Consider the following 23,055-nt stretch of genomic DNA (forward strand, 5'->3'; position numbering starts at 1 on the left):
GCCCACTAGACACCAGGGAATAAGTTTAAATAAATATGGAATTGACCCCTTGGGCAAGGGTCGCTTCCAGCGGGCAATTTTTTATAATATGTATTTGGACCCCCCGCCCCTGGACAGATTAGCCTGTTTTTTTTTCCTGGCACACAACCCGATTGACCATTTGGGTAGTAACATAGCATATTATAATGTTTATTGTTATATTTTTTGTGAATTGCAATTGTAATGTTTTTTTTTTTTACTTTTTTGTTCTAGGTGAAGGCTTTTGCTCTTTCCAGTTTGCGGTTTCGTTACTGGTGGTTCTGCTGTTTGTGTAGTTTGGTAAGAGACTTTTTTTTGTACAATGTAAATGTGTTTGATTTCTCTGCATGAAGTTTTTTTGCAAATGGTGTAATAATAGCAGTATGTTTGGTTTTTGAGTGTCAAAAACTGTTTGCATTTGTGCTCGATGTGTATTGTGAGTAATTTGTTTTTTTTTCTTCTTTCTAGTTGAATATCGTTGGTTTTTGCTGTGAGCCCTTGCCTGCTGCGGGTACTTGGGCCTCCCACACAAGTGAGGCACCATTTTTACCGGGAGACCTGGGGGAACGCTGGGTGGTGGTAAATTTGTGTGAGCCCAGTGATGCCACAACTTTCCCACTCCAAAATGTGTGAAAAAAGTGATTTTTTCAGCTAAAATTGAGGTTTGCAGGGGATTGTGGGTAAGGAAACGTTGGGGAATCCACGCAAGCCATACCTCCGTGGAAGCCGCCGGGTGTCTAGTTTTCAGAAATGTATGGGTTTGGTAGGTTTCCCTAGATGGCCGCCGAGCACCGGGCCAAAAACCCAAGTGACCCCCCTTGCAAAACCAGGTGGTTTTGCGATAGGCCATTTTGATGTCGCCTCACTACGTTTTGGGCCCTTGCTTGCCGCGGGTACTTGGGCCCCCCACACAAGTGAGGCACCATTTTTACTGGGAGACCTGGGGGAACGCTGGGTGGTGGTAAATTTGTGTGAGCCCGGTGATGCCACAACTTTCCCACACCAAAATGTGTGAAAAAAGTGATTTTTTCAGCTAAAATTGAGGTTTGCAGGGGATTCTGGGTAAGGAAACGTTGGGAGATCCATGCAAGCCATACCTCCCTGGAAGCCCCCGGGTGTCTAGTTTTCAGAAATGTATGGGTTTGGTAGGTTTCCCTATGTGCTGGCAGAGTTAGGGTTCAAAAACTACAGCTATGCACTTTGCAAAAAAAGGGTCATGTTTCACTGGAAAATTGAGGTGAGACCATGTTGCGTTTTGCGCCGTTTTCTGTCGCGGGCACTAGGCCGACCCGCACAGTGAGATACCATTTTTCTCGTAGGACATTGGAGAACGCGGGGTGGGTGGAAATTGGTGGATCCACGCAGATTCCAGAACTTTCCATCACAGAAATATGGGGAAAAGTGTTTTTTTTGTCAATTTTTTAGGTTTGCAAGGGATTCTGGGTAACAGACCCTGGTGGGAGGCACTCAAGTCACCCCATCCTGGATTCCCCTGGGTGTCTAGTTTTCAGAAATATATAGGTTTGCTAGGTTTCCCTAGGTGCCGGCAGAGCTAGGGTTCAAAAACTACAGCTAGTCACTTTGCCAAAAAAGGGTCATTTTTCACTGCAAAATTGAGGTGTGACCACGTTGCGTTTTGTGCCGTTTCCTGTCGCGGGCAGTAGGCCGACCCGCACAGTGAGGTACCATTTTTCTCATAGGACTTTGGGGAACACGGGGTGGGTGAAAATGTGTGGATCCACGCAGATTCCAGAACTTTCCATCACAGAAATGTGGGGAAAAAGTGTTTTTTTTGTCAATTTTTTAGGTTTGCAAGGGATTCTGGGTAACAGACCCTGGTGGGAGGACCTCAAGTCACCCCAACCTGGATTCCCCTGGGTGTCTAGTTTTCAAAAATATATAGGTTTACCTAGGTGCCGGCAGAGCTAGGGTTAAAAAACTACAGCTAGTCACTTTGCCAAAAAAGGGTCATTTTTCACAGCAAAATTGAGGTGTGACCACGTTGCGTTTTGCGCCGTTTCCTGTCGTGGGCACTAGCCCAACCCGCACAAGTGATGTACCATTTTTCTCGTAGGACTTTGGGGAACGCGGGGTGGGTGGAAATTTGTGGATTCACGCAGATTCCAGAACTTTCCATCACAGAAATGTGGGGAAAAAGGTTTTTTTTAAAAAATGTTTAGGTTTGCAAGGGATTCTGGGTAACAGATCATGGTGGGAGGCAGTCAAGTCACCCCATCCTGGATTCCCCTGCGTGTCTTCTTTTAAAAAATGTATAGGTTTGCTAGGTTTCACAAGGTGCCGGCAGAGCTAGGGTTCAATAACTACAGCTAGTCACTTTGCCAAAAAAGGGTCATTTTTCACTGCAAAATTGAGGTGTGACCACGTTGCGTTTTGTGCCGTTTCCTGTTGCGGGCACTAGGCCGAACCGCACAAATGAGGTACCATTTTTCTCGTAGGACTTTGGGGGACACGGGGTGGGTGGAAATTTGTGGATCCACGCAGATTCCAGAACTTTCCATCACAGTAATGTGGGGAAAAAGTGTTTTTTTTGTCAATTTTTTAGGTTTGCAAGGGATTCAGGGTAACAGACCCTGGTGGGAGGACCTCAAGTCACCCCATCCTGGATTCCCCTGGGTGTCTAGTTTTTAAAAATATATAGGTTTGCTATGTTTACTTAGGTGCCGGCAGAGCTAGGGTTAAAAAACTACAGCTAGTCACTTTGCCAAAAAAGGGTCATTTTTCACTGCAAAATTGAGGTGTGACCACGTTGCGTTTTGTGCCGTTTCCTGTCGTGGGCACTAGGCCGACCCACACAAGTGAGGCACCATTTTCTCGTAGGACTTTGGGGAACACGGGGTGGGTGGAAATTTGTGGATCCACGCAGATTCCAGAACTTTCCATCACAGAAATGTGGGGAAAAAGTGTTTTTTTTGTCAATTTTTTAGGTTTGCAAGGGATTCTGGGTAACAGACCCTGGTGGGAGGACCTCAAGTCACCCCAACCTGGATTCCCCTGGGTGTCTAGTTTTCAAAAATATATAGGTTTACCTAGGTGCCGGCAGAGCTAGGGTTCAAAAACTACAGCTAGTCACTTTGCCAAAAAAGGGTCATTTTTCACAGCAAAATTGAGGTGTGACCATGTTGCGTTTTGCGCCGTTTCTTGTCGTGGGCACTAGCCCCACCCGCACAAGTGATGTACCATTTTTCTCGTAGGACTTTGGGGAACGTGGGGTGGGTGGAAATTTGTGGATTCACGCAGATTCCAGAACTTTCCATCACAGAAATGTGGGGAAAAAGGTTTTTTTAAAAAGATTTTTAGGTTTGCAAGGGATTCTGGGTAACAGATCATGGTGGGAGGCAGTCAAGTCACCCCATCCTGGATACCCCTGGGTGTCTTGTTTTCAAAAATGTATAAGTTTGCTAGGTTTCACAAGGTGCCGGCAGAGCTAGGGTTCAAAAACTACAGCTAGGCACTTTGCCAAAAAAGGGTCAATTTTCACTACGGAATTGAGGTGTGACCACATTGCATTTTGTGCAATTTCCTGTTGCGGCAGTAGGCCAACCTGCACAAGTGAGGTACCAGTTTTCTCGTAAGACTTTGGGCAACACGGGGTGGGTGGAAATGTATGGATCCACGCAGATTCCAGAACTTTCCACCACAGAAATGTGGGGAAAAAGTATTTTTTTGTCAATTTTTAGGTTTGCAAGGGATTCTGGGTAACAGATCATGGTGGGAGGCAGTCAAGTCACCCCATCCTGGATTTCCCTGCGTGTCTACTTTTCAAAAATGTATAGGTTTGCTAGGTTTCCCTAGTGCCGGCAGAGCTAGGGTTCAAAAACGACAGCTAGACTCTTCGCAAAAAATGTGTAAATTTTCATTGTGAAAATGTGGTGTGTTCACGTTAGGTTTTGAGCCACTTCCTGTCATGGGCACTATGCCTACCCACACAAGTGAGGTACCATTTTGTATCGGGAGACTTAGAGTAGTTCAGATTTGTAAAGCAACTGTTATTACCTATTGATTTTTGATGCATTTCTCCATTCCAAATGAAAGACATTGTGTAAAAAAAAAGTCATTTTGAAAAATGACCAATAATTCTCATGCTAGTATGAGTATTCCCAATTTCGAAAATGTGCAAATATGCACTGTTTCTAAACTCTGTAATTTGTTCCCATTTCAGAAATACATAGGTGTCTTTCATACCGATTTTTCCATGTATACATTTTCCCACAATAATTGCTATATACCCGGAACATAATAAAAAACCATTACAAAATGTTGCTCAGTTTTCTACTCTGGGTTCGTTGGGCTCTTGGTGAACCTACAAGTCCTATATATCCCCACAACCAGGAAGATCCAGCGGATGTAACGGTACATTGCTTTCAAAGAGATGTCATAATTAGAAGAAGTTACAGCTGAAAACGTTGACACAAAAGGCTGCTTTTTCCAACTAATTTGAAATGTTTCCTATATTTAACTGTTAGTTTCTATAAAGAAACCTTGATGGATCTACACAAATGACCCCTTGCTGAATTCAGAATTTTGTCTACTTTTCAAAAATGTGTAGCTTTCCAGGATCCATTATTGCTTTTGTACCCATTTCTACCATTAACTGGAAGGAGGTTGAAAGCACAAAAAATAGCAAAAATAGGGTATGTCCCAGAAAAATGCCAAAACTGTGTAAAAAATGTTGGAATTCTGACAAAAATCTGTCATTCCCTAAAAGCTGGAGAAATGGTGATTTCAGCCCCACAAACCCTTTTTTGATACCATTTGCAGAGAAAAAGCCAGACGATTTCATTTGCAGCCAGTTTTTCCCATTTTTCACAAAAAAAACAAAATGTTGCTGTATTTTGACTAATTTCTGGGAACCCTCTAGGAGAATCCACAAACCCTGGGTACCTTTAGAATCCCCATGATGTTGGAAGAAAAGGACGCAAATTTGGCGTGGATACCTAATGTGGTCAAAAAGTTACAGGGGCCTAAGCGCGCACTACCCCAAATAGCCCAAAAAAGGCTAGCAGAGGAGGGGAAAAGGCCTAGCAGCGAAGGGGTTAAATGAAAGGGAATCTAGTTGAAACCTTGAACAGACAAAAAGTTAATAATAAAGATACCTACATTATAAAGCTTATTGACTTGTGAATAAGAGTGTGCAATGATAACGCATTTCTGCACAGAATGGAAGGGGAAAAAGGACCGCTCGCAAGCACACATCTTAGTGGGAACTGTGGTTGTGACCCTTTGAGAAAGCCAAGAGGTCTGCCTTACTTAAAATGACATATTTTGTTACTTTGCAATTAAAAGACTCAGGAATTTGACCTGGCCTTTCACTGCTTATAACCTCGAACATTACAACGCTCATACCAATTTGTACGATATTATTAATAACATCACTAATAACATCTGAAATTAAGTCCTTGAAGATATTTTTTAAAAGAACATAAGTAAGTTATAGAGACTTGTATTTTTTAATTGGTGAATGAAAGAATTCTTAATCATTGTGTGTCAAGGGTTTTTGTACTTTAATGTAGGGCTCACAATAGGCAACATTCACACAGTGCAGGTCATGAGAACACTACCATTCATGTGCTTTATTATGAATTGCATGTCTTTGTTTAGAATGTGTTCTGAATAGTGAGCAAAGAAGATTGTGAACATCTTTACACAATGAGGCCCATTCATGTCGACTAAGATTCATGCAGAGATCTCTGCATCCTTAGATTTCTGCAATACATCATGTCTGGGTGGGTTTTCCTACCTGTTGTAGAAGTATATGTCTCTACTGCCTACTCTACTAGGTTGAGAGATATAATACTGAATTTATGGCTGCACATTACTAATCGTGATTTCATAGTAGACCTAGGGGAAATTTGAGTTAAGCTAGAGTGATTGAAGTTACCGAAATTACACTATTACACCACCTTGAGTAATTAAGAGTAATGTGGGGGCAAAAATCGTACCGCAGGAGCATAGGAACAATGAACTAAGAGAGAGAGAGAGAGTGGCTGATGGCTCTCACTGTTCGTGTCCAAATTTGGATGTGGGGGTGCATTTTGCACCAAGAAAATAGCATTATATGTCTGATTATGCTTCACACGTAATTTGCAGAAATTAGGAGTAAATACGGAAGAGAGAATTATGCCACTTATGACCACCATTACTTCACAGGTGAATTTTTAGAAACGCCTGTAAGTGTAGCTCTACACAACTTAGGAAGCAATCTCTGCAAATGCTATGTAAAGGTACAAATGGAAGAGATTAAGGAACCTGTATTCACCTGAGGAAAATCAGACACACAGGACAAATAATAACCCTGGCAGCAGGTATGTACAACCCAGAAGCAGGGCTCTGCCTTCTCCCCCTTGTACAATATACCTTATGGATGACAGACATCAGAATGCAGTCCACCCTACTCCAGAGGAAGAGGAGCTTTAAAGAGGAGGCACCTTAATTTCCTTTGTGGTGGATCTAAAAGAGGTACATGGTTAGCCTCTACACAACGTTATTGGAAAGGAGAAAGAAGCCACATGGCAAGAGGTCACCAACAAAGTGAATGGAGGCACACACTGTGTGGAAATTAAACAAATATGGAACGATGATCGGAGGTGGGTGAAGTAGAAGCTTTCCCGGATACAAATGGCAAAGGCTCTTCCACCTCTGTCTCACCCCCTTTGATGGGACTCTCCCCTCAAACATTCATTCTGAGCGTTCTCCTTCCACAGAAAGGCACATTTGCCCCTTATGCTACTCACACAGAACTCCCTGCCTCTTAGAGTGGTGTAATTTTGGCACCATTTAGTTTTTCCATTCTATTGTTCCCATTTCTTGTAAATTTCTTGAGACAACTGGATCAGCAGCAGCCCCTCATGTGTCTGAGTGATAACCAGGTCTGGCATCTCAAGGCATCCCTACATCCAGCCAAGTATGCCTTATTTCTGTCGCTATCACAATCACATTCTTTAGAAACCTTTATCTTTGATTGCCAGAGCTCAACATAGCATTGACATATCAATTATGTAGATACTGAGACAATGTACTCATCACATACTTATATTGTTAGTAAAAAGCACCTCAATTATGCTCATCCTTATCATGTCATTATTTCCTTTGCAGTTCCCATTTTGTCATCCCCACGTCACCTACCACCACCCCCACTGCTGCTGCATTGACAATGACAAAATGTGGACTGACCTTAGACACTAGATGAATGGCAGAGCCTGGTAAGTCAGAATCCATGTCAGCTGTGAATTATCCATGCATATTTCACTCTGTTTAGCTGAGAGGATGGTGAACATGTAATTCTATAACACATAAATAACCCCGTGTTCAGGGTGTCTCACCAATACAAGCAAAGGGTGAATTTATAAGATATTGGTGTGTTTACGTCGTGAAATACATCCTTCAATTGTGCTACTTCATTGTTATTTATATATGTTTTCAGTCACGCATTCAATTCATGCATACTTCCATTGCATTTAATCACAGAGTGATATGCCCTTTGTCATAATACGCAACATTCTCTCAGATTATGTGAATATCTGACTTTCACTGACATCAATCTCTCAGCAGCTGTCACCCAGGTTATTGCTCTGTGGCTGTTTAATCACCGCCTAACACTGACATGCCCTCATTCCATTATACTGTTTGTGTTTTTATTTTCTTTATGTCACTCTCCACAACTGCATTGATACAACAGTCTCATAACATCAAACCGAATACACCACAAAGGGGATATTGTGCAAGCAGGAATTCAGTCATCTACTATCTGTTGATCATTTAAGTATGATCATCATAATATATATACTGCTATTTAGATTCATTTGCCTGTCATTCCCCCTTTATCACTTCTAACAAATGTCTGTCTTGCAATGTGCCATTCCCGCTTTTATATTTAGCAGCATCACACAACCTATCATCCCAATCTCAGTTGTTCTAGGTCTCTCCGTCCAGCTTTTAACGTTAGCCATTACACGTATCTTCAGCTGCTGCCTCAAGAGACACATGCAATTAGATATGCTAAAAAGGACTGTTGGCGAGAAGTGAACATCATGTGTTTCAGAATATATATAACACAAAATATATACCAATGTAATTTCCTCTTTTGTCTTTGTTGAAGTGTCATTTGTGCTTTTTTGTTAATGTGCAAGTATTGTCATTGCCTCTCTCACCTGACTAATGGCAACGTAAATAGGTTATTTTTCCTTTACTTGCAACACCAGGGGACAAAGAGCCTGTTGATGAAGCCCCTCTTTCCCAAAAAATAACATAGATTCCCACTTATAACAGTATGCTACCATTGGGAAAATATTTCTAATATATATCAAACATATTTGACAAATATATTTGGAACATTATACTTCTCTTTATGTTCATTCTTGTAACTAGTTCAAATACAAAATATTAAATATTAAAAACATTTATATTCTATTTAATTACCAAAATGATTACTCCGCACTTTCAACAAAAATCAAGCTGGGAGGGGCCATAGCTAGAAATAAAGTGTACATGAAAACCCTGCTGCGTTGGTGATGCCACGCAACACACAATTCGCTGTAGTGATCTTGGACACTACTTCCCATACATGAAGGAATCTGAAGTGTGACTTGAGGATGCTAATCGTGTGCTCAATGGTGCTCAATGATGGCTTGTGTATAGGTGAATGCACTGTTGTAATTTGTTGTGATATGATGGTTGTATGTCAGAAAGTTTTGAGGAGATAGAAAAGAGGCTACACTCCGCATCGCCTCCACTCCGCATCGCCTCCACCAAAGACATGGAATACTGTTTGTTTTGTTGTTACTATGAAAATGCTACAGTCATTTCATACGTGCGTGCAATCAGTATAAAATATCACAGGCATGTATATGCACCTATGTGTGCATATACAGACTAACATGTCATCAGGCTTATCATATGTGATGTTATGATCAGTGTATTGTGGGCATAAAATACAGGTTGCGCGTCCAAACATACCGTGTCAACTTCTGGAGGATCAGGTTGTTTTGCAACCATAGCTTCGCTTTAAATCTATTGTTTTTTTGTTGTTGTGATTCTAGTGTTAATATATAGAATACACCATAACTTTCCCAATCCCAAAACTTATGAGTTTGAGATTTTTGGGGTGATTACATTCATATCCTAGGGCGTACCCCTGTTGTGCAAAACTATTAGCCATATGCACCTGGGGTCGAGTACAGGGCCTGCCATGTCAGCCAAGTCATGTAGCTAATTGCCCATGTGTCCAACCGTGGTTGTTCATGGTCGTCAGCTGTGCACAGTAGAGAATGATTGAAGGGCTTTACATGCAGCCAGGCTCTGCACCCAGCTACTAGAACATTATGTTGTATCCTGCAGGACACGCTCTAGTGTCTCAGCAGACACAGAGTCTGTTAACCACTCCCTTGTGGGAGTGGGCACACATTGTGGGAGTGGGTACACATGCACCCCACATCCATCCATCACAGGCGTAACAAGTGACGTGAGCTTGTTAATAAAAGGGCCCGGGTGCATGTCCTCGTGACCAGATATAGTACCCCACTCACCGTGTGTGTCAGTTATTTATTAGCATGTGGGCCTAGGGCCCACTACACAACATTGGCGATGAAGGGTCTGACCCCACACGCATGCCGCCTTGTTGATCCACTGCCCTGAGGGAAGAAGAGATAGCTCCATAGGTTTGGCTGCTATTGCCTGCCCCGAGGAAGAGGTGAAGTTACCCCCAAGAGGATGGTGAACCTTGTCTCTGCTTGGAAGGGTGGAAACTCCGACCCTCCATCACATCTCTCAACTGCTGTCATCCACCTGCTTAGAATGTGAAGCAGGCAGCGTGAAGGAATGAACTCAGCGAGAGGTAGAGCTGTTGGCATGACACCGGTGAATGCACTGTGACACCTCCAGGCCTAACGAGGCCCACCACACCCATCTGGCGAGGCACCCAAACCTGCCTGAGTTGGCCGCCATCTGTCGCAAGAGGTGAGAGCAGTGCACGCCTACCAGAGCAATGGCCACAGTTTGAAACCCACAGCGGGGCCCATACACCTATCTCCTCACAGACGCTGATACAGACGGACATTGGAGCTCGCACATCCTTGCTGGCCTGCTGTGCACCGCGTGGTGTGTGGAGACATCGATGCTGTCAGCTGGCTGTCGCTGACGGCGCCCCCTGAGGATCGGTCTCGCACATCTTGGGATCAGGACGGGCTGCCCTGGGGAATACTCCGTGCCAGCGCTTCCAGCCCGGTGTGGCCCCCTCTTCGGATGGGCAGTGAAGGAGAGGCTGCCGAGGCCCATAAGGAGTGGTGAGCAAAGCGTCACTAGTGATCACCTGTAGCGCCGCACCCTGAGCTGGAATCAACCTGCCCATACTACAAATATCCCATCTCGCGGATGGAGAGCTGGAACAGTCCAGGCCCAGGGTGTAAAAGATACAGCGGGCGAATCAAGGGGAACAAAAGAAATTGGTGCCAACAGAACAGAGCGCCCCCGTGCCTCCCTGTGAACATCCCTACGCTGGAAACCCGCAAATGTCGCGAGGCATGCAGCATCAGGAAAGGCTGCTACGCCCTCGTGACATGGTGCAGCGCCACTTGGTGGTCAATGTACTACACTAGATGCAAGCACCTTACAAGAATGTAAGCCAACAGTGCCCCGCGACCATGACAATTGTTATGCAAAACACCCCCAGACATTCAGAAGCTGCAAACTGTGGCACCTCGACACCTATCTTGCTCAAGGAAGATGTAGGCTGTGAAGCACAGCCACAGCAAGCACTGACTGCACCCTGTGACCCCAGGATGAGACTCTGCCTCTAACGGCAGCCCTGATTACAAGTACAGTACCTAAGCCTGAGAAAAGGGGTCAGAAGGAAAAACTAGCCCAAAAAGTGGTAGTCAGCCACCGCAGCAATAAAGAGACAATGTCACTGAAAGCCTGACCGCTGGCAGTCACCCGAAGATGACTATGTGCAATGTAAAGCACCACCAGCACTCTGCCATAGAGGCAAGTCGAGTAAAGGTTTAGCATTGCATGTATGATGGCCAGAGAAAAGAGGCCGCATGTGGACAAGTAATATCCCTGGAAAAGAAGACAGTGCAGCATGCCCCCAAGTGGAGAACGCCCACCACCACAAGAGAAAAGAAGGCGCCAGCAGACACTGCATAGTAGCCCCACCACTGCCTGAAGGGGCACCAGCTCATAAGAATATACCCTACAAAGGTGAGAGACTGAAAGCACAAGGTCAAAAGTGCGCCAAAGACTGCCGCGAAGTAGCTGACTGCACAGGCAAGAGCAAGGAGCAAAAGCAGACCCAAATCCTAAAGCATCAAGCAAGGAAACAAAAGGACAGAACGTTGAGTGCCGAGACGTGAACTTGCTGGCACCTACATTTCCCCCTGAATGATTTGGGCTGTTCCCCAGCTCCCATGCTGTCGTGTGGACTCCCCAAGATAGCGCTATATGTCTCCACGGGAGCGGCCTGTCACGTTGGAAGGGTGGAGACTGTTAACCCCCACCAAAAGCCTCAGGAAGCCCAAAGCCACCAAGCCAAGGATGCTGCCAAGGGTCCAGTGATGCCAGGAGCAGCCAGAATACAAAGCCTCCAGCCAGCTGTCCCCACCTAGTTACACAAGAAAGACTGGTGCAGAGTGCAACCCCAGTGCCCGTCTTATGCCACAGCAAGTGAGAAGAGTGCGCCACACACACCTGGCAGTGAAAGACCACCACCTCAAGGAGGAGGAGCAGGCACGCCAGGTGCCAGAATAGGACGGAACGCACAAAGCTAGATGTGTACAGAAAAACGTACCAGACAACCTGACAGCACGGGCAGGTGCCCAGGAGATAGAGTCAACTCCCCAGAGAAGAAGCACTGCTGAAGGCAGTAAGAGGAGCCTCCACATCTCCACTGCACCAGCGAAGCCAGCAGTAGGCCTAACACAGCACAGTGTCCTCCCTCATACTGCCTCAAGACAGAGTCGCCGGTGACCCAAGACAGGCAAGAGGGAAGTCGCACACTCCAAGTGGCCAGCCACTACCACAGCTCCCTACTGCCCATGGAACTCATTCCCAGAAGAGGGAACACCCTGAGTAGGAGCTTCAAGAAGCTGCCTGAAGAGGGAGCACACGAAACAAGTGGTTGTCCGCCACCCAGCAGAGAAGAACGACGGAAGTCCCACCTGCATGGTCCAGAGACCATTGAAGTTGATAGACCCTGTTGGCCTTTTCGGAATAAGGTGCATGCGACTGCACCCGGAAGAAGAATCGCAAAGAAGAGTGACAATCCTGTCACCAGGAATAGCTGGACAAACACAGGTGCGCTAAGGAGAACAATAGGAGAAGCACGAGGACTCGTAGCACCACAAGTCAAGAGCACACCCAGAGACACCCGACAGCCACCAAGGCGGACCGACGTCCCTGGAGACAGCCACGTGGGAGAACCAAACATAAACCACAGCAAGCTCGAACCGTGTCTCTCCCCAACGCTTACCAGTGTGACCATCCATCCCCGAGTGTTGGCATCCCTGCTCCTGACCGCAGATGCCAGAGGTGAAGGAACAGCCTCAGCAAGGCAGAGACATGTAGCTGCGAAGTCCCTCCTGAAACCTCTTCTCACAGTAGATCGTCAACACCTGTTGTCCAGGTCCCATGGCAACCACATCATCATTCCCATTTGCATAATGAGGTTCTGTAGCGATCCGAACCCGTGAATTCGGTATCATAGTACTGACACGATTTTGGTACCAATGAACCACAAATGATCCATTGTATACGTGACAGTGTTTTCGCTGCGCAACTAGCACGAATTCACTGGAAACTAGGGCATTTTCTCTAAAAGTCACGGCATCCATTTTAGTTACGGCATCCATCTTGTTTCTTGCCCTCACATAGTCAATGAACGGACGATGACCCCGGCAAGATCACCTTGTTAAGGACACGTAAGCTCGAGCCCGAGAAAGGCTGACGCTGCATGACTCGGCAGAATCAAGCTGCCTCCCTTGCCTGAGGCCAGTCCTGCTATACTGGTTCTCGTGTCCGTTGTCCTGACTGAAAGGCCGAAGACGATTGCCCTGCCCATTTATGATCCATAAACACCTCTTATCCTACATTTCAATCCTTTGCACCTGGCACTGCTCCTTTCCTTCTGGGCTTTTACAATGGAGAGGTTACGATTTTTATGGTGGGGAGGATCGGGCGAAGAATGAAAAACTGTCGAGAGGACCTGATCGAATACCGAAAACCTACAACTAATCATTGTTTGATATTTATTTATTGTCTGTTTGGGATACCGGGTTGGGCATGAGAAATATTTGTGTAATGTTGCCCCGAGACATTTTTCTTGTATTTAAGAAGCGACCCACTTAATGCAATTTGAACAGTCTCCTAGATTCTGCCTCTGTGTGGTTCCTATGATTTCTGTATCCCTGCAGTAAATAAACCTTGGTCTTTGACGCCGCCATCGAGAAGCCCGTGTCTCTGTTTGTTTGTGCACCGGGACAGGGGGAACTCAGGGGTCTTCGGGTGTTGTTTCCCTGACACCTCTGGACTCTTAAAAGTCCAGAACCTCAATTTGGTGCCCAACGTGGGGCGACGTCATCCGGTACCGGTCCCAAGCCTGAAAAGTTCGAGAAGTTTCGTGTAAAGATTCCGGAGGGAGGTACCCCGCTTCATCGATCCCTGCATGTCGTAAAAGTAGCCCGACGATCTCTTCCACGAGGGTTCCCGTTCCCAGACGGCTACAGAGGACCGCTGCCTTGACTGTCGCCCTGTCTTGGACCCGAGGTGCAGACCTTAGTACGGCGAGACGCAGACGGGTTCTCCTTGGTGACGTCTTCCACATTTCAGTTAAGTATTAATTGGGTTGTGCTCAGTCTGGTTATTTGGATACGTTTGTTTTGGATTTGTAGATTATCATTGGTTGCTCTTGTTAAGATAATCTTGGTATTCGGTATTGGTTCATTTTGGTAGGCCTAAGTTCTCTGCGCATTTTGGTTGAAATTTGTCTTTGTAGTCATGACTAAGGGTAACAATTGTTTTTTGTCCTGGTTACGTTGCAACGGGGATTCACGGTTGGAGGACTCGTGTTTGGTTCCTCCGATTGGGACTCCTACATATGAGCTCTATTGTAAACATGGTGTGGGTCCTATTACGTATAATGAAGTATGGGTCCGTTATACCAAGAAAGATGGTGTCCTTAGTTGGCCACCGCATGGTAGTTTCGAAACGGAAATTCTAGATAATTTAGAAATGAAGTTGTTTAAGAGAAAAGCCCGGCCGGCGATGTTTGATTCTTTTCGCGTATGGCGCAAAGAAGCCAAACAGAGAGAAATTAGGAAAACAAAGAAAGAACAGAAAGAGAAAGGGTTGACTTTAATGGAGTCTGCTAGGCAGCTGCATGTCAACGAGACCGAGAAAGCAATGGAGATGGCGAGTAGAAAACATAATTTGGTGATCGATAAATGCTACCCTGTCTTGCCATCTTGTCCTGCTAAGCCGATAGAGGACCCTGAAAAGGATCCCCTGTTGTCTTACCTGTTGAGTTCACCTCCACCGTATGCACAGGGTATTACAGTACCACAGTTACTACCTGTTGTACAGCCAGCTGTTGGTCAGCCTGGGATAGGTGCTCCACTCCCTTTGAATCCAGCTCCTGTTTTTCCCGTGGTCAATAATCCTACGGCATCCCCTCTTCCTGGATCGCCTATTCCGCCTTTGCCTATCGTTTCGCAAACTGCTTTACCTACTACTCCTACCCTTACTACTTCATCTGCTTCAGCTGCCCTGTCCCCAAGCCCTGTCATTCTGACTCCGCTTTCCGTTCGTCGGAAAATAACCGACTCTGTAACTAATATATTAACCCCTCTTTACAGGTCCTTAATTGGGACCCCCGTTTCTGACTCTATACAGAGACGTAGCCAGCTTCCTGGTCCCGAGGAACGAGAGACGTTAGATTCGACAGCTCATAGGTGGATGTCGAAAGCTGTGAAGTATGATGCACGAAGAGTATTAGACACATTTATGCAGTGGAATGAACCAACTCAACGTTATGTTTTTGACGTGATGTGTTCTCTTGTGCGTGAGGAATGGGAAGATGATGACTTAGATTCCGTCCCTTCTGACTTAATAAATATTCAGCAGAAATTCGCCGCAGGAATGGTGATAGGTTCAGAAGTAGGGAGAGCGATAGAATTGATTCTAGCTTATAGGGATGAGTCCCCTTTTCGGGCGACAAGAGACCCTGATGGTTCACCGGTAACTAGAAAAAGACGAGGTCAGTATCCGATGAGGGAAGTTCCGCCCATATGGCGCGAAGCAGTTGCTGCTGATGGGGCTAATAATATTGTAGCTGCTCCAGCACAATTCCAGAGAGTGTGGATACACATTCCTTGGAAACGGGCTGAAGTACTAGCGGTAAAACAAGCATTGCCAGATCCTCGTAAGAATCCTGCTGGTTATTACAAAGAATTAACGCAGACAGTCCAAGCGTGTATCATGAATTTGGCAGACATTGAAATGCTGTTTGGTAATGTAGTGCCACAGCCTATATGGGCCAAGATTCGGCAAGAGAACCACCCAGTCGCCTTAGGAGGTGATTGGCCAGCTATCGTAGCGGCAGACGCACAGCAGGTTGGCGGAGCTAAACCTGAACCTCTGATTGCTGACTTACCTGGCAGAATAATTAACCTGATGAAAACGCTGATGCCAGCGTTACGAGTAAATTGGGATAAACTATCAGCATGCAAGCAAAAGAAGGACGAAAGCGTCTCTGACTTCTTCACTAGATTTGAAGAGACCTTCGTAGATCACAGTGGGCAAGATATGAGTACCGAGGGAGGTCAAAGGTTGTTTGTTGATAAGTTCGTGTTTAATTTAGTACCTGAGCTTAGTAACAAGTTAAAGGATTCTGAAAGTGCATGGGCAGTGTCGACGACAGCACAGATACTTGCAACTGCTCAGTATTACGAGAATAGAGAGAAAGAAGAGAAGGAAAAGTCAGAAAAGAAAACGAAAGATTTAAAAACCAAAGTTCTTTTGCAACAGGAATAACCGCCTCGTTCGAATCAGTCAGACTCACAGCAGCGACCCCAGTTTCAGCAGCAGCCACAATTCCAGCAAGGGACGGCCCAGAGATTTAATTATAGTTTTCCCCGACAACAGTTAGCATGGAATCAGTGTGCCTATTGTAAAAAGGAGGGTCATTATAAGAATGAGTGTCCAGTACTACACCCACAAACTAGTGGTGTCCCAGCTCAGAGAGGTAATGTTGGATTTATGCAAGCTCCTAGAGGTAGAGGGCGTGGTACGATGACACCACAGGCTGATCGCCAATCGAATTATTTCGACCAGCGAAATGTACAATCTACGCAACCAGGTAGATCTCCACAGTATCATGTTGAAGATTACTATGATCATAATGAAGAGATTCAAAGAAACGAACAATAGGACAGCCGCAGGCAGAGAGAGGGAGTAGTATCAGTTCCAGTTGATCAGAGTGGACCTTATGTCACAGTAGTTACCTCAGGCGTGGTCGAACCGTTTCTGTTGGATACTGGTGCGGCAAAAAGTTCAATCATGCGTGCGAAACTCCCTGGCGCACCTTTGTCCGGCTTAACGAACACTTCAGTAGGTTTCTCAGGCGCCCCTGTTCACAATCCTGTGTCTAGTCCTTTATCTATCTCTGTTGGGCCATGCGAGCTAGAAGCACCCCTCATTTTAACAACCGGTTGTAATGAGAACCTGCTTGGTTTAGACCTGTTGAAACGCCTGCATGCGACGTTGTACTGTTCTCCTTCGGGAGTACAGCTCACATTAGGTAAAGGAGTCATCTCCCCGATGTACATGTCGATGGACAAGCTCCCACCGGAGTTGCGTTCTCTCCCTGATACTCTTTGGGCAACTGGTCCCAACAATGTAGGCCTCTTGGAAATTCCCCCTTACGTGGTAAGTCTAAAAGCGAATGTTAAATTTCCACGAATCCCACAGTATCGGATTTCAAACGAAGGTGAACAAGCACTCTTACTAATTGTAAAAGACTTGATACAGAAAGATGTGATAGAGGAAACTAGAGGAAACGTCTGCAATAGTCCTGTTCTGCCAATTCTGAAACGTACTGACCCTTCTAAACCACCAATTTACATATTTGTGATTGACCTCAGAGAAGTTAACAAAATAGTGATTCCACAGTTTCTTGGAGTCCCAGATATCACTGCATTATTGACGTTGATTCCTGCATCGGCATCATGGTTTACGGTGATCGACTTGAAAAATGCATTTTTTAGCATTCCCATAGCAGAAGAAAGTAGAGACATTTTTGGTTTCTCATTAGGAGGACGCAGTTTCAGATTCAAACGCGCTCCACAAGGTTATTGTGAGAGCCCTTCAATTTATAGCCAAGCATTAAAAAGTCAATTAGACGCTCTTGTACTTCCTCATGGTGTTGCTCTGATCCAATACGTAGACGATCTTTTACTAGCCGCTGATGACAAGGAAACTTGCAAAGCAGCTACAATTTCTTTATTGCGTCATTTGTCAGACTTACATCACAAGGTGTCACCTTCTAAACTGCAATATTGTTGCCAAGAAGTGACCTACTTAGGTCATCTTTTGTCAAAGGAGGGAAGAAGGTTGACCCCAGAGAGAATCAAAGCAATTACACAGATGACTGTACCAAGCACACAAAGAGAAGTGCGTGCGTTTTTGGGTATTACGTCATACTGTAGGCAATGGATCCCAAATTTTTCTCTCATGGCAAAACCGTTGGTAGCCCTGACTGGAAAAGGTGTTCCGAGCCCTTTGCCATGGTCTGATGAATGTCAACAGAGCTTCTCTGACTTACGTGATGCACTGTGTTCAGCTCCTGTGTTGGGTACTCCTGACTACAGTAAGCCGTTTACACTATATGTCCATGAAAGAGAAGGTTGTGCATTGAGTGTATTAATGCAACAATTTGGCGACAAACAGCGGCCTTGTGCATATTTTTCATCCACATTAGATCCGGTAGCCAGAGCATTGCCAAGTTGTTTAAGAGCCACGGCAGCAGCCGCAGTGTCTATTCGACAGTCTGCTGGACTAGTCATGAACAACATGCTAGTAGTCATGGTTCCACATGCTGTGGATACACTCATGAATCGAACGAAGACTCAGCACCTCACCAGTGCTAGATTATCAGGCTACGAGCTGACGCTTTTGGCAAGTCACATTCAGATCAAGCGATGCAACATATTGAATCCAGCAACACTGTTGCCGATTGCTCAGGAGTCGAGTGATTCAGAGCCCCATGATTGTTGTTTCAGAACTGAGGAAGAGACAAAAGGTAGAATTGATTTGAAAGATACTCCGTTATCAGACCCAGACGGCACGTTATATGTCGATGGGTCCTGCTTCAAACTCCAGAATGGTGATGTGACGGCCGCGTATGCAGTTACGACTTTGAGTACGATTGTTGAGGCTGCAAGAGTGAGTCAGAATTCTGCCCAAGCAGCAGAATTAATTGCATTGACAAGAGCGTGTGTTTTAGCTGAGGGAAAGAGAGTGAATGTGTTTACTGACAGCCAGTACGCCTTCGGCGTTGCACATAGTTTTGGACGTCTCTGGAAAGAAAGAGGTTTTCTCACGTCCCATGGAACTAAGATCCAACATGGACAGCTAGTCAGCGATCTATTAGAATCCCTGACTCTACCGAATGAAGTTGCGATTGTGAAGTGCAGTGCACATCGAAAGATTACGGATGATGTTGGCCGAGGGAATGCGTTTGCTGATGAGGTCGCTAAAGAAACGGCCAAGAACATGATGAGCCGAATGTATGTTGCAACGTCTGCAAGATGGATTGCTGAATCAGGAATGTGTGAGAATACGATTGACAGTGTGAAAGCAATCCAAAATGAGGCAACTGAAAATGAGAAGAATGAATGGAAGGAGAAAACGGGTAAAATAGATTCGAGTGGATGTTGGATTGATCTGTCTGAGCAGCAACGTTGGATGTTACCTGACGCGTATGTACTTGCGGTAGTCACGATGGCGCATGGTGCAGCGCACATCAGTTCGAAAGGGATCTGTAAAATGTTAGCTCCAGTATGGAAGAACGATGGAATTACTAAGTGTGCGGAAAGAGTGGTGAAAAACTGCATGGTATGCCTGATGCATAATCCTGGCAAGGGAACCCCAACCCCAACTGGTCATTTTGCTCCCCCTTCTTGTCCCTTTGAAGTGATTCAATTGGACTATATCCACATGGACAGGTGTAACAATCTTAAGTATGTCCTAGTGGTAGTATGTGCCTTTTCAAGATGGATTGAGGCATACCCATTAAAGGATAACACTGCCATGTCCACTGCCAAAATCCTCCTCAAAGAATACTTCCCCAGGTATGGTATGCCACGGATTGTTTGGTCAGACAACGGAAGTGAGTTTGTAGGGAAAGTTATGAAGAGTGTGTGTGCAGGTCTAGGAATTGTACAAAAATTCCACAGTGCGAATCATCCACAGTCAGCAGGTTTGGTGGAAGGGTACAATGGCACCCTGAAGCTGAAGCTTGCGAAAATTCAAGCTTCCACTGGTCTCTCTTGGCCAGACGCACTGCCTCTAGCTTTACTGTCCACCAGAGCGACTGTACATTCTCGAGTAGGGCTTAGCCCATATGAGATTGTGTTCGGCCGCCCTGCTAATGTTTGGGGAGTCCCTAGGCCAAAGGAATTTAAACAAATAGAATACCCAATGTTGATTGATTACCTTCATGATCTGACTGCTAAACTGAGCCTTATTCATCAACAGGTTTTCGAATCTTTGCCTAAACTGCCGAGAGTCCAGGCCATACGTTGAAACCCGGTGACCAGGTAGTGGTGCGGAACTTTGAACGCACCCGAAACCTTCAGCCAAGATTCGTAGGCCCGTTCCAGGTCCTCCTTGTAACCAGAACTGCAGTACGCCTGGCTGGCAGGAAAAATTGGGTGCATGCCAGCCACACAAAGCGTGTCCCTCTTCCACTTCCCTATGACAACTGGGTTAGACAGGGAATTGGTGTATCCGAGACAGAACCTGTGCCTAGGCACATCCCTTTCAGTGATGCAGAGTACCTAACGGACCATCCACGAACTGAAACGCAGAACTTTGGCACCTCAGCAGAAACCTTTCCTTTGAATCCTGAGCCAAGTATTGCACAAAGTGAACACTTGTCACCTGTGGAGTCGAACATTTCTACACCTGTGGACCAGCTATTTCAAGACCAAACAAGACCTGGAAAATACAGATATAATCTACGTTCTCATGTGATGAACTGATGACATTGCATTATTACATTGCCGTTTGATAACTGTAAAACTGTTTTGATCGTATTTGCATCCCGTACAGTCAGGAAGTTTGCTTTTATTTTTTGCTATCCTCTTGCCTTGCCGTCTGGGTTACCGTAGGGTCGTAACGTGTGCCTTGTTTTAATTTACAGGGAATCAGACATTAGGTCGGTTTCTTCTGTTTGTCTTGGGAACTCCCAGGATAGACAGAGGTAAGTTTCTAACAGGTACAAACCATCCGTTGCGAACGGTTGTAGAAGATGGAGCTTCCTGAATTACGACGGGTTAAAGTCATAAATGTGCACAAGACAAAATTATATGACATATTGTACAGTAAATGTTTCCTAATGCAATGTGCTCTGACACTTCTGATTGTTTTCATAACTCTAGTAGGTGGAATTATTTTTGGTATTCAATTGATCTTTGCACCTGTTATATCTACAGTATCTCCCCATATTTCTGTTTCCCCAACTATTGGTACTATTCACTCTTTCCACCCTTTTCCTGCTCACGAGCAAGCTCGACGCTCTGAGTTTATAAATAACACTTTAATTCAGCTCTTGCACCAACATCAACTAGTGGTTAACACAACAAACTGCTGGGTATGTGGTCTGATACCACATACCATGGACAAGGGCATCCCTTATTTGGTTCTGCCTTTCAGTTATAATGGATCATTCTGGGCATTTCAGACCATGTTCGCCTATGCTCTAGAGACCTACCCTCTACGACCTCCGCGTTCCACCCGGTATAACTCTGCTAATAGAGCCTTGGTAAAAAGAATCACTGATATGGTGAGAGATGTCACTAATACTCCGTACATTCCCAAGGATGAGTTGCGAGTTTACAAGGGGTGGAACATTACAGAATATGGCATCACTCTGGGTGAGAACAAACGTAAGAGCTCAACTCCGATCTGGGTCGTACCCCACCAAGGTCAGGTCTGTTTGCCAGGAAATGGGAGGAATCCGAAAGCTCGACTAGGGAAGAGTGACTGTATTGAAACGTACGTGTTCCCGTCACAATCTTCCCCTGCATTCTTAGCCGCTAAGGGTACCTATTTTGTTTGTCAAGACAGAGCATATACATGGCTGCCCGCTGACTTCTCAGGCTCATGTTATATTGCTCAACTGTTACCTCCGACATACACTGCTGCACCGGATTATCACAAAACGAGAGTTGTGAGAGGTGTATTCAGTAAAGAGGATACTGCTGGCCAAGAAGCAGGAGACTTTTTCAAAGGTTTCCTCCCGTTCTGGGGGCCTATGGTCAACAGTAGAAACCTGCGTCAACTAACACGAGTAGTTGAATCCACCATTATCGAAACTACAGGTGCCCTTAGTAACCTGACAGCTGAGCTTCAAGCGGATCGCCTCATGACGTTACAGAACCGTATGGTTCTTGACGTGTTACTTGCAGATCGAGGTGGGGTATGCAAAATGATCCAATCAAGTTGCTGCGTTTTTATCCCAGATAATGCGCCAACAGTATACAAGGCCATCTCTAAGTTACACAAAATCTCCGACTCCATTCATGTAGAGGAAGGTGACTGGTCACTTATGGGATGGTTCTGGAATCTGTTATCTGCATGGGGGTGGAAGGTTCTAATGGTCATCGGTGTTACGTTAGTATTTTTATTTTCGTGCTGTCTCATTATTCAGTGTGGCCCTGCCTTATGTAGCGTTTGTGTTTCATCGTGCGTAAGGAGACCACCTGTTTTCAGAGATGCATCACGAGATAAAGTAATGCTACAACAACATATCAGTTACCTAATGAACATAGAAATGGACTCTGACATAGAGTGAGTTATTGCCTATGTAAGGGCAAAAGGACGGTCTGAGGTTCTGTAGCGATCCGAACCCGTGAATTCGGTATCATAGTACTGACACGATTTTGGTACCAATGAACCGCAAATGATCCATTGTATACGTGACAGTGTTTTCGCTGCGCAACTAGCACGAATTCACTGGAAACTAGGGCATTTTCTCTAAAAGTCACGGCATCCATTTTAGTTACGGCATCCATCTTGTTTCTTGCCCTCACATAGTCAATGAACGGACGATGACCCCGGCAAGATCACCTTGTTAAGGACACGTAAGCTCGAGCCCGAGAAAGGCTGACGCTGCATGACTCGGCAGAATCAAGCTGCCTCCCTTGCCTGAGGCCAGTCCTGCTATACTGGTTCTCGTGTCCGTTGTCCTGACTGAAAGGCCGAAGACGATTGCCCTGCCCGTTTATGATCCATAAACACCTCTTATCCTACATTTCAATCCTTTGCACCTGGCACTGCTCCTTTCCGTCTGGGCTTTTACAATGGGGAGGTTACGATTTTTATGGTGGGGAGGATCGGGCGAAGAATGAAAAACTGTCGAGAGGACCTGATCGAATACCGAAAACCTACAACTAATCATTGTTTGATATTTATTTATTGTCTGTTTGGGATACCGGGTTGGGCATGAGAAATATTTGTGTAATGTTGCCCCGAGACATTTTTCTTGTATTTAAGAAGCGACCCACTTAATGCAATTTGAACAGTCTCCTAGATTCTGCCTCTGTGTGGTTCCTATGATTTCTGTATCCCTGCAGTAAATAAACCTTGGTCTTTGACGCCGCCATCGAGAAGCCCGTGTCTCTGTTTGTTTGTGCACCGGGACAGGGGGAACTCAGGGGTCTTCGGGTGTTGTTTCCCTGACACCTCTGGACTCTTAAAAGTCCAGAACCTCAATAACACCTCATTCAGCAAGAAACTTGGAAGTGTGAC

The sequence above is a fragment of the Triturus cristatus genome, chromosome 1_2, assembly GCF_964204655.1.
Source record: "Triturus cristatus chromosome 1_2, aTriCri1.1, whole genome shotgun sequence".
Lineage (NCBI taxonomy): Eukaryota > Metazoa > Chordata > Amphibia > Caudata > Salamandridae > Triturus > Triturus cristatus.